Here is a 13035-nt window from a genome sequence, read left to right as displayed (position 1 = left end):
GAAACCTAATTTTGTAAAGCAAACGAACAAAGTTTCATCCCCCGAACATTATTTTTCTACGTAGTTCAGCAATTCTCCAGGGAAAGATATGTCTGAAAATTCATACTGTTCTAGTACAGTTGCTCATGTAGGTAATAGTACGGCCAGTCCAGAATAAAGTAATCCTGTTATACTAAAAATTCAACATAATATTTAAGTAGCAGAATACAAAAAATTTATGTCTCTAGTTTGTATGACAATAGTGGAAGGTCAGTGTTACCAAAGAAAAATAAGGTTGATATGAAAACGCTGGGTGGGATAGATATTTATTTGTTTCCTTACGAAACCGTATAGTGGCAAGCAGTTTTGTTAATGGTTGCTTCACCTTGAAGTTTTAGAAAATTGAGGCGAGCTATTGTGAAATTTACGCCCTTTAAAATGATCTGTCTGTCCGTGTCGCACCCGGAACCAAACTTTACTAAAAGTTTTGTTTAGTCGAAAACAAATAATTTAAGAGCAAATTACATGAGAATGAGTTTTAAGACGTTTCAAACCTACATCAGTGTCTTCTCTCTCTCTCTCTCTCTCTCTCTCTCTCTCTCTCTCTCTCTCTCTCTGACGATACTGTTAATTGTAAAATAAGGGTTCCGGGTGTGACATCTTGGTTCTATGCGCTTTCTTTCTTTTAATTCATAAGATTGGAAAATAATTTGAAGTCTGAACGACATAAACATTCGAAATAAACCCAACCGTGATTTTTGAGGGTATTCATTATAAGTGTTTCATATGGATTAGCTAGGGATGGATGAAGATTTCAGGTCTCGTTCGGAATTAAATTATTGATAAGTTTCAGAGCAATATGAATGTAATATAGGTTAGATGCTGGGTTCAATTCTGTACGGCAGGCTTACTGAAAGTAGCTTTTCTTAAAACTTGTACATCACAGCAACTTGGTTCTTCTTCGAAGCTTCCCACGGCAAAGGATCAGTTGACGGGACTGTTAAAAGATCAGTTTGGAATGCTGTTCGTTCAGAAAAGTGCAATGTTGGTCACGCAAATTCTAATGAGAGATGTTTGCTGCATTCTGGTTGCGAAAGAAGAAATTCAAGCCTGCAAGGCAATACTCAACGAACGCTGGAAGAATCTGCACCTAATCGAAAGTTTGAAGACGCTTCACGTGTTGACAAAACCTCCCTTACTGTAGGAAGAACTATTAGTTCCCCACCCAAAACCCTTGTTGTTTCCTCTCGTTCTTCCATCAGAGATGTTTCGACTTTGGACCTCGCAGATGTCTACTCAGATTCTAACTACGAGTCAGGCGATTAACTTGAATCTTGTTCCATTCCTTCAGGTGGAACATTTAGACGTACTACTTCGGTAGTTCGAAAATAAAAGCTTTGAATATTGAGATTTGAAACCTAAAAAATCTTCATTTTTGAATTAAAAATTTTTGATGAAGTTACTGATGTTCACCTTCAGTTTTTTGTTTGGATAGAGGTAGTTTCAGATCTGAGAACCATATATATGTTTTTGGTAGTTTCAGATCTGTGTGCTTTTTGTCTGTTCGTAAACAGTGCAATTTTTCTAAAATCAGATATTTTCAACCCAAGATATCTCAGAAGGGACACATATAAGAAATCCCACATTTGCACAAAATAGACGATAGTTGTGTAGTAACAGTGATTACAATTCCATCACTGAAACTTTTATTAGTTTCTGAGTTATTATATTTTTCATCACTGACACGTAATGTCATTAAGCACTATGATGCGTAGATTTAAACTTGTAGAAAAAGTCAAAATAACACAGTAGTAATGTTCATTAACAAAATTACGATTAATTTATGAATCAACTTTTATTTTATTTATTATTATTATTATTATTATTATTATTATTATTATTATTATTATTATTTAATTTTCCTACTACTGCTACGACATCAGTGATGTAAACAGTTGACTAATTTCTGTACAAAGGTTTTCACTAATACTGAAGCTATGACCTGTAGCAGTTTTGGATTCTGTTTGTGTTAGTTTCCATGTGACCTTACTGATTGGCACCTAAACTTTGTTATTCTTAAGAGATCGGAAAAGAGATTCTTGAGCCATGAGGATGGAAAAAGTGAAGAAAAAGATCGTTATTTTCCTGACTGATATCTTCAGTTCTTCCAATCCACCATTTCTCGTCATAACCGCAGGCTACTGTATCATTTATTCTCTCCCATGACAACATATTATGTCCTGGAAGTACTGAAGTACTGCAGTCAGTAAATTTTCCTGATCGTAAGTACTCATAACGTCTGATTTGGGTTTTAGTTAGAGGTACAAATCTATGATATGACCTGGTATTGACAGTTCGTTTACAAATAGCAAACCTCTTCTCCAATGTCTTGTTTGATTGCATTTCTTCTGATGAAACATAGATAAACTGTATGCCTGACATATTATCCACATAAAACCTGTACATGTGTTAAAATTTGATTGTCATATGGCCCCAGAGCAGAACAACAGGTGACGGTGCGACAATGTCGCAGAAAGAAAATGCGGGCTGCACAAAGATTGGCTTACCGCTAGACGAAAATTTCTGCCTCAGCAAGATTGTCTACACTGTAAATAAAAGTTGCAGAAAGATTTTCTTCTCCATAAATAGAACACGATTCACAACACTTCAACGTTTCATAGTTATGATAATGTACCGATAAAACTTGGAAAGCACGAAAGGAGAGAGTGAGCGATGAATACAGTCGCAAGTGCTACAGTGCATGCAGTCGAGTCGAGACCCAAGCGGACAGCTGTCCGGTGCCGGGATACTTGCTGAGCCATTGCGCGTTGCTTGGTAGCGCTGCCGTCGCGGTTAAACGTAATTGTGATACTTAGAAAATGGTTACCTCAGGACGGTTTGTGAAAGCTGGGGGTTTCTAGCAATATGATTAACCTCCCTATAGCCAGTGATTTTTCGTTTGAGAAGATTGACACAACTGACATGTTGGCTTAATCCAAATAAATGGACCACCAGCTCGTTACAAGGGAACAGGAAATTTTTGAAAATGGCTTTATGTCAGAAACATGGTGGTCAATATCAGCTATTTCGAGCCTAGTTCAGGAGACAAATTAATGTCCAAAGAGGTGCCATTCAAAGTTAAAGAAGGATTCAAGGAGACTTAAATTCATCTCGATGGTTTAAGATAAAAAAAAAAAAAAAAAAAAAAAAAAAAAGTTTAGAAAAATAGAATTGTAAACACTTTCTTGTTTTTACGCACTTGAGAATTTTACATTATAATTTTATTACGCCATTACTAAAATGCTTGCAGGAAGTTTTTTGAATTTTTCGTAAGTCGTCGCAGAAAGTTGAAAAGTGTTCTGCTTTGGGATCATATGGTTGCAAGCTTTCCTTGGTCACTGCTTTCTTTGTCATATCACGAATCCCGTCATACGCATTTTTGCCATGTGAGGATGCAAAGAAATTCCACTTGACCTCAAAATCAGACTTTTTTCATATTGGCTACTGGTACCATCACTAATATGTATGGTCCAGTATCGCATCAAGCGATTTCATTCTGTCATCAATTGATTCAAGATTAAAATATGTCCTTCAGTAGTCTGATGTTTTTAGTACTCTAATATAGCCTATATTTTACCTCCAGTGCTACTTTCTTAACTACTTTTACGAAGTACTTTTGAAAATATGTGTATTGTAGGCCAAGTTGTCGCTTATTATACGTAAGCTCTTGCAGTAAATCTTGTCATCTTTCCTGTAGTAAAACAAATATTTCTTGTGGACTGGACCAATGGAAATTCTTAATTTCATCTTGTATGATTAAAGTGAAGTTCTGTGCGAAATCACATAAGGTTAAACAAACATTTGCTAACTTTCCTTTAGGTCTTTCAAGTATTTCATCTGAGCTTTTGCAATGAAGTGATGATTTTCCAAAATTATCAGTTTCTCAACTAATTCCGCAACGAATTCATCAAGGGGCATAACTTTCGTGATCAGTTCTGCTCGATCAGTACCTACCCACTGCTTGAAAGTAACATCATCTGGAAGATAATCGCTGTCCCTGTTTAACAGTTCCAAAAGAAATTCCTTTTCTGGCTAGAACTCTCATTTATCAAGCATACAGAGTTGCATAGGAAAAGTTGTCAAGTGTCTCCACAGTTGGCATCAAATAATTTCCTTCTATCATAAAGTGGTTCAAGTTTAAAATATGTTCTCCAGTACTCTGATGTTTACAGTAGTAATCTAATCCTTACTTAAAATAAACCATTCTAATAAAACATTTTGTACCATTTCAGTTCTATTGACGAGTGTCTGTGTTAAACTGTTCTAAATAATTGATGCGTATTCTAATTTGTATCTCATCAACAGTTTATATGCAGTATACATGGATCTGGTTGACAAAAAGCAGGCCACTGATTAAACAGATAACCAATCGTTGTCTTCGCTTCGTTACACATATTCTGTACGTGTTCATTGAAACGTAAGGAACTGTCAAACATCATTCCAAGATCTGTTATAGTATCAACTTTTCTAGTATTTTGTGTATGTCATACTCTTGGTTTTTTAAACAATTCATATTCATTCCACTATCTTCACACCACATAATAATTCTATTTAGGTCTTCTTGTAACTTATTATTATCCTGAATATTATTTACTGTTCTCAAAAGCTTGATGTCATCATAAAGTAAATATTAGAATGGTGTAAAACTTGGTAAATCATTAATGAAAATGTAAAAAAGTAATGGTCCCAGTGGAGAACCTTGAGGAATTCCGTTGCTAATAGTGGATGAGTCTGAGAAATAGGTTCTAGTTTTCATTTTATATGTTCTACCAGTCAAATAACTTTCAAAAATTTTAGGTACGAAGGAAATAGTCTCATAGTTGATAGTCTCTTTAAAAGTAGTCTATGATCTACAGAGTCAAAAGCTTTGCTCATGTCAATGTGTATAACATTTATCTACAACCTTTGTTTCCATGCGTAGTAGATGTAATCTGTTATTTCATAATTACCTTTAACCTGGCAACAATCACAGTTACCAGTGGATTTACCTTTATAAAAAACATGCTGTGATTTGTGCAATAATAATAATAAATCGTAATGTTTTGGGTCTGTATTGTGTTTTAATTTTTTTACACGTGGAAACAAATAAATAACTTTTACACGTGGTTAATAAATAACTTTTTTCTTCAATATATTAATATTTTTAGAGTTTGAGTTGGATATTCTGTCTATGTATACTTGTAAAATGTTTTGTTTATATACCATTACCTAGCAACCAGAGTTTGTGTGATGTACGAAAAGAAAGATGGCTGTAGATCTGAACTGAACTGTAGATGTGAACTGGAGCAGTATATCTTCTTTACATATCCCCAGGTAACCCTTAAGACTTAATGTGGTTGCTATCTCTTCAGTGAACCTTTTCAAACTCAAGTTTTCACGTATATACGGTAATAACATAAGAACACTTGAGTGTGTGTATATGAATTTCTTATTTAACAAAGATCGTAACTGAAAATTTTATGAACTCTTGGTTGGAAAAAGTGGAATTGTTGGTTTATAATTTTACTTCAAAATTCCAGTTAAGTTAATTATTTTCTCTTTGTACAGTTCTGCCCACTGGTCACAAAAAGTGGGCCTACCTTCCAGAGACTAAGTCCGAAAAATAACCCTGAATCTTCACGATTTCCCTTTAGGTCTAGCTCTTTTTCCTTGCATTTTTGCCAGTCAGGAGAGGATATTACAGTATGCATAATAATTTCGTTGTAGATAAACAAAATAGTTACAATACAGAAAATCACAGTAATTTTAAGTCGCAAATGTAATATTTATATTTTTAATCTAGAATGGTTAAATAGGCAATGTAGGGAAAATATCGTAACAACAGACAAACTACAATGATTAACCATCTGCTTCACGCGATTTGCTAAGTGTTCACTGCCAATTCGAGTGTCCCCAAATCATATTTTTGTCCAGTTACCTTCCTTTGAGCCAAAACTAAGGAGTAAATTCATGAAAAATCCCCTGAATTCAGCAGGGTAAAAGCAAAAATATTTGAAACGAGTCTGCTGTTTTCTGGTATAACACTGATTCATCTGACTCGTTTTTTGCATAGGAAGTTGAGAGGGAACTATATTTCAGAAAACAAAGTAAAATCACATTTTCTTTCAATGTCAGTATTATAACCTAGCAAAAAATAAACCAAAACTTTAATGAACTTTGCTGCTTCTTTCTTTTTTTTTAAACTGAACTCTTAAAACGATATTCTTGTTAGGAAAACAGATTATTTTCTGTAAACTCCTTCAGCAAGTAACTCTGTAATTAGTATCCAAAATAAACATACAAACACGATGAGAAAAATCTTCAAAATTATGAATCTTGACGAAATATATAATGATTTCTTTGTTACTTCTATCTCTAGTACGTGAGGTCCCTGGACTTCGTGGTGGACAAACACCATGAGCGTGGGTGTTCTCTGAGTTTCTCGTTTCCTCCCACTTTCTTCATTCTACCTTATCTTCCGTCTCTTTTAGCCTCAGTTGCATGAACGTGGGACCTTAAACTAAACAAAAAATATTCTGTTTTTAAATTGGACTCAGAAAACTATTTTAAGCTAAATTTCATGGTAATTCTGCCTTTTGTCAGGAAGAGAAATTGGAATTTTCAAAATGTATGAATAATGCTGATGTTTCATTATGTTAAAATAACGCATACGCATTTTAAATTAATAGTGTCAAACGACTGAAAGAAAGTAGGATTCTTATAATAGCATTCCTTATTAGAAGTTCAGTAGCTTATATTTTTGTAGGTCACTTCGCGTTTAATGACGTGCATAATGATCCCACTTTTGCCGATGAAAACAGAAAAGAAATTTTGCACATTTGCTGCTTGTTCCTTTTCTGAGGTAGACCAATATTAAACTAAAATCTACAGTTGCATTAATGTTTAACTTGACAGCTACCTTTATTTATTTGATTGCCTCAGACTGATATCTCTACATCCTATTGTAATGTCTTCTGCATATGACGTTGCTGCACGTGCTCAACAACAACAAAGCAGACGACGTATATCAAGAAACAACATGTGATCCGAAATAGACGAACGTCATTACCATCCCGAGGTTTTACGAGCACTCCTGAGGAGGGTATGTAAGACGCCGCAGCACCTTAGAAGACATCAGTCTGCTCTGAGACTGGTCACCATACCCATCTTCTCTTAGCTGCGACTGGACCCTGGGAGATACATATTTTTTTCTGTTGGCTGTGATTCTGCCCTGAGAATCTTTTATCACTCTCTCGTTGCTGCGCCTGAGTCCTGGGACATCCCTAATAACCAAGTACCAAATCAAGTTACTATTGGTTTTCGGACGATCATTAGAACTGTAACTACATTGTATCATAGTAAGAGTTCTATAATAAAATCGGTTGTGGAAGAAAGTTCAAATTCTGTGTACATTATTGCCGTACTAAATCTGCATCAACAGTATTTTTACAATATTTTCTTTATATTGCACAACTTAATCCAGTACATAATCCTATATGAATCCAAAATATAATTTGCAACCTTGGGATCATCCGAATTTAACATTCTAATATTCTTTCATAAATTCTCTAAAATTCTTTTTCTGCCATGAAATTATATTAGACACAATAGTAGTGTTAAAAGTAACTATCATAACACGGATTTGCGCATATATAAAGTAAACTTTTAAAAATAGTTTTAACAAACGTGAAGTACACACTTCACTTCGGTCTTTCTGCATGAACTAGCAAGAAGAGTAAAACGCTCAGTAAAAGTGATAAAATAGTCGATTGGTAAGCTGCACTGAAAATACAAAAATCATAAAATCCAAGATCGGTGGTTCAAACTCTTCCAGCGACCGAGAAAATGCATGGTAAAGGAATGGTATTAACGGTTGATGGTATGTCAGAAAAAGAAACATTTCATAATGACGTAATCTACATCAAGAAACATCTGCTTCATGCTAAAAGAATCGTCTACTGCAGGAACCAATAAATTTAACTGCTTTCAAAGTTTCATTGCTCTACGTTGTAACAAACGAAATGATAACAAGCTGCTGTAGAGTTGTTAACGAATGAAGAAAATATGCTAAATTACAATGTGTCTGTAAAAGATGGAAAAACTTTTTTTCTTTTCTATGGCTACTTTCTGTTGTTAAACTTTTTAGCTATATTTGCTTGAGGAAGTTATTTTTTAATATTTTATTTATCTGAAAATGTATAAGGGTGTATCCAAAAGTTCCAGAACTGAATCTGTAAAATAAAAGTTTCTTACCTTTGAAGTTAAATTTCTCCGTCACCTTCAAAGTACTCCCCTTTGGCATTAATACAGCAGTCGCAGCGTTTCTGCCGTGCTTGGAAGCATTTTTGGAAGTCCTTTTTTGGAATAGTGTCAAGTATCCGCTGCGATTCTTCTTGAATTTCTGGAATGGTGTCGAATCTTTGCCCCTTCATCCAAAGCTTTAGCTTGAGGAAAAGAAAAAAGTCACAGGGAGCCAAGTCAGGTGAGTATGGAGGATGGGGAACCACTGACATATTGTTCTTCGTGGTGGAGGTTACCGTTATGCCATTTATGTGGCCTTTTGCCATTTTCACGCAATCTTCTTTGGACGTCACAGTAGAAGTATGCATTGACCGTGCTTCCATGTCGGACAAATTCCCAGTGTATAGTCCCCCTCTTGGCCAAAGAAACAAATGAGCATGGTCTTCAATTTGCTTCTTTCCATGCGTGCTTTTTTTGAGTCTTGGAGACCCAGGACTCTTCCATTGAGAAACTGCAGTTTAGTTTCTGGGTCGTAAGCATAAACGGTGACCTCATCGCCTTAATAACGTTTTACCCAATGCCAAACAGAATTTGATACACACCCTTTGTTCTTCAACTTCCTCCATACCGCCCAGATAAGAAAAATCGCAGACGGCTAATACAACACACACACGAAAATACGTGCAACATTCAAACGCTTCCAATTTAAACCACGCTACTTGGCACACTGGCTCACAAGACAGCACCGCAACACATCCTAGCGGCAAACTCGTGAACTGCAAGCGATTTGCATGTTATGAGCACTGTCCTGGAACTTTTGGATACACCCTTGTATTATATGAAACTTACAAGTAGAAAATGTATTTAAATAAAATCACATTGTTTTGTAAAAAAAATAATATTGGAAAAAATAAGCATTTAAATAATTGAAATATATTGTAGTTCAACATTTTCAATTATTCCATCCATATATATATATAGATGTGCATTATGTATATAGTCTTATAAACGAAAGGATAAATAATAAAACATTTGTGTCCCTAAAGCTTTATGAGGAAACTAGCTAAAATGCAAGAATAGGTTTTTGGAAAATATGTGAACACCTTTCTTCATGCAATGTGCATGTGGAGAATTTTGCATCATGGACTTCTCTCCCGCCAACCTGCACCGGATTCAACCCTCAGTCGCGGTTCAGAACCCACGTTAATAGTAGGTCCTACCCTTCATAGCCTCAGTGTTTCATAAGTATGAAAAAATCGTGTCATATCAGGCGAATGTCGGGATTGTACATTTAATTCTTTTAATGTGTGGCTTTTTAAAAGAAATTGTAAACTTTCAGTTGTGTAGCTACTGGTTTAGTGCTATTCAGCTATGAGAAGCTTGTTTCCAAAACCTGCTATTTCCATTCATTGTGATCTTACAGGAAACCGTAAATTCTTTTCTGAGAACACAGAGTGCCTGTAATATACTTTGATTTCTTTAATCTACGTAACATTATTTGTTAGTAATGCTATTTTGAACTATATATCTACTCATTTATATATTTATTTTTATGTTCAAAATTTCGGCATAGCATATTTTCGAAATAAAATTGGCTCTTAGCATTCTTCTTGGAAATAAATATAATAATTTTTAGAATTTTTGGGAAATTATTATATTTAAAAGCCCTACTATTTTGAAAGGAAGATAAGACTATCGTAATACATTAATGTGTTGTTAATAACAGTAAACTATAGTTAATACAGAAATAGAATATTTTTCATATTAGGGTATAATCCTTTTTATGTAGCAAATTCGAAATGATTTTTCATTTCAAAACGTAAATTTTAAGCCTCTATTGGGTTATACTGTATTTTTTTTTAAAAAAAGTTACACTGTGATATAGGACAAAGTTCAAAAAAGATCTTCACGTACAATATTGGTGGTTTCCTTATCTGCTGACTCAGTTACTGCCTCAAAACACTGTTTGTAGGATTCTATTCCTTGTCACTCCAACCCGATAGCTGCCAACAGTTATTTGACATCATTGGCTTTTTCTGTTGGAACGTGACTGATTTCCTTGTGTTCTCTCAGTCGTAGAGGAGCATTAGTAAACTGGGTGTTCCTCCTCAAGATCGTGTAGTAGGTAGGACTTACCGAGTGTACTGATTTGAAGATGATTTCACCTGGGCAATCTAATTCCACTCCAATCACCTTTGCTTCTGTGATTTTAAACCTCTTTTCAGATTTGAGAAATTTGTTCAATGATGAGTTCCAATTTTGTACCATCACGCTTCGCCCAATAATGTGCAATGTATCAATAGAATGCACAATAACATCATAGCCTGTGGGCAGGATCATAGTGTTCTTTTTCGGATTTTTTTTTTCTAAGATTCCAAATGCCGGCATATAGGTGTGTCCCCTAACTGGGAAGAACCACTCATACTCAATGCTCTTTTTAGGCAAAATTTATGCAACACGAAACCGATTTTCAAATTGGGTGCCTAGCTTGAATACGCTAAGTATGTATGACAACACAACAGACAAACTCATATCGATCTTTGACGGATCTCACAATGTCAACAGCAGAAACAAATGAACGCATAATAAATAAATTGTGGAAAAGTTGTTGTTAGTCTGTGTTACCAATCTGTAAACAAAGATGTTTTAAGTAGGAATAAAATTAGTTAAAATTATTCACCACAAGTAAAACGCTATTCCTCTCAAATACGAATTTAGCATGTTTTGGAAATAGTCAATAGAGTTCTCGGAAAAAAAAAATATATATATATATATATATATATATATATATATTCCTTTTAGCCTGTTTTGAAAATAAACTGGTATTAGTAAGTTTTGGAAATAAACACGGATTTTACAAGCTATTTTCATTGGTAAAAATGTTTTGGGAGCAAAAATTTGTTGAAAAGTAAATCTAGAGCCAATGAAGAACAAATTGGCGTGCCTAACTCATTTTCGAAAAAAAAAAAAAAAAAAAAGTCATTTTGCAGTTTTTGTAAACAAGCTTCCCATGTGAGCAACACTGTTCGTGCATTTTCTGCAAAATAAAGCAAATTTTCAAGTGGTTCTTACTTGCTTGATAGCCTATACGTGGAAAAGAAAGTTGGGGATAACTCCAGCAATTCCCCCAGGGCCGCGGTGGCTCAGTGGTAGAGCGTTCACCTCTGGTGCTTGGGATTCCGGGTTCGATCCCAGCCCTCGCCAAGTGAACTTTGTGGTGGACAAACACCGTGTGCGTGGGTTTTCTCGGGGTTCTCCCGTTTCCTCCCACTTTCTTCATTCCACCATTTCATTCATTTCTCATAATCACCGTCTCCTTTAGCCTAACCGGCATAACCGTGGGACGTAAAACTCAAAGATTTCATTTTTTTCATTTTTTCCAGCAACTCCCCCCCCCCCAAAAAAAAAAAAGAAAACGGAAATTTTTCGCCCTGTACAACAGCCATAACTAAGACCACGAATATATACAGTACATTCAGTAAGTTCCGGGACTACATGGAAATAATACTTGATGATATCAAAAAAAAAAAAAACATTACCACGGTAGTTTTGTACATACATCCCTTCCCACACCACACACTCGTAGGACCGGTCGTTCAAGCTCTGAAACGCCCTAGGAAATTCGTCCACTAGAACACTATTCAGCACCGCTGTCGCATTCACTTGAATCGTTTCAGCATCCCCAAAACGCTCTCCCTTGAGAATAAATTTGAGTTTATTAAAGAGTATGAAGTCGCTGAGACCAGATCAGGTAAATATAAGGGATATTTAAGGACTATGACCTTTTTTTCGCCTAAAACGGGAAAGCGCCATCTTACACCAGTTTTCTTGTGCGCCAGTGTTTGGCCAAAGAAGAACCACATCTTTAAACACTTATATTCGCCTAACTTGGCCCCAGCAGACTTGGTACTCTTCCCTAAGATCAATTCTGCCCTTAAGGTAATGTGACGGCGATGCTGAACATTATTCCAGGGTACGAATTCCGTAGGACATCGATCTCGCGAGTGTGGCGTGGGAAGGAGTGTATGTAGAAAACTAACTTTTTTTTTTTTTTTTGCATCGTTAAGTATATTATTTCAAGGCTGTCCCGGAACTTATTGTAGGCACTGTGTAATATATCTTGACAATGAGGTATAGGAAATGTCTGTATCAAAATTTATTGCGATATCTTCAATAGATAACAGGGGAAAATATTTTCTCTATCTTGTCTGACAGTACAAAATTCGTAAGACATATAACAATAAATACTTAAAACAGACTGTCATATCTAAGAGACTTGTTTAGCGCTATTCACACGAGCATTCAGAATAACCCACACAGTTATCTTTCGCTTACGTAGATAATACAAACCAATACCAGCTTCTCAGAAACACACTATCTGTCACTGGAAAGCATCGTTTGAAGCAGAACCAAGAACGAAACAAAAACTTTATGATACAGGGAGGAAAGGTGAAACTATAAGGTTCATTTTTCAATATTTGTACATGAATTGTACAGCTCAAATACTGCTAACAAAGTGAAAAACTTTTTTCCCTTTATGTTGGCAAGCAAAGGAACAAAATAGTGCCATTTCCTTACAAAATACGTGACTGTGTTTCAAAATTAAATTTTAAGTGACGTCATGCATTTCATTTTGTTGACTGATATCCCCAAGAAATGAGAGGAAATAAATCTTCACTTTCAAGGAAGCACATATTTTCAAGAACATTTTAATTGATTATATATGTGCGTGTATCGTTGTATGATACATACTCGTTAAAAAGGCTAAATATAGGC

At 35.3% G+C, this 13035-nt stretch overlaps 1 protein-coding gene across 2 annotated transcripts in view; it reads left to right on the top strand.

The window, feature by feature from the left end:
* Positions 1–13035, top strand: part of LOC145690208 (uncharacterized) — a 44135-nt gene that overhangs the window by 4525 nt on the left and 26575 nt on the right. The window contains exon 2 of one of the 2 annotated variants that reach the window (XM_081764879.1): positions 5252–5352. The exons of the other annotated variant lie outside the window; for it this stretch is intronic. The gene's annotated coding sequence lies outside the window, so the exon portion shown is untranslated. The remainder of the gene's footprint in view (positions 1–5251; positions 5353–13035) is intronic. 2 annotated transcript variants of the gene reach the window in all.

This window comes from Thermobia domestica, chromosome 7 (genome assembly GCF_964235325.1).
Source record: "Thermobia domestica chromosome 7, izTheDome1.hap1.1, whole genome shotgun sequence".
NCBI classification, from domain to species: domain Eukaryota; kingdom Metazoa; phylum Arthropoda; class Insecta; order Zygentoma; family Lepismatidae; genus Thermobia; species Thermobia domestica.
The sequence above is the reverse complement of the archived record's forward strand: the minus strand, read 5'-3'. Positions and strand labels throughout refer to the sequence as shown.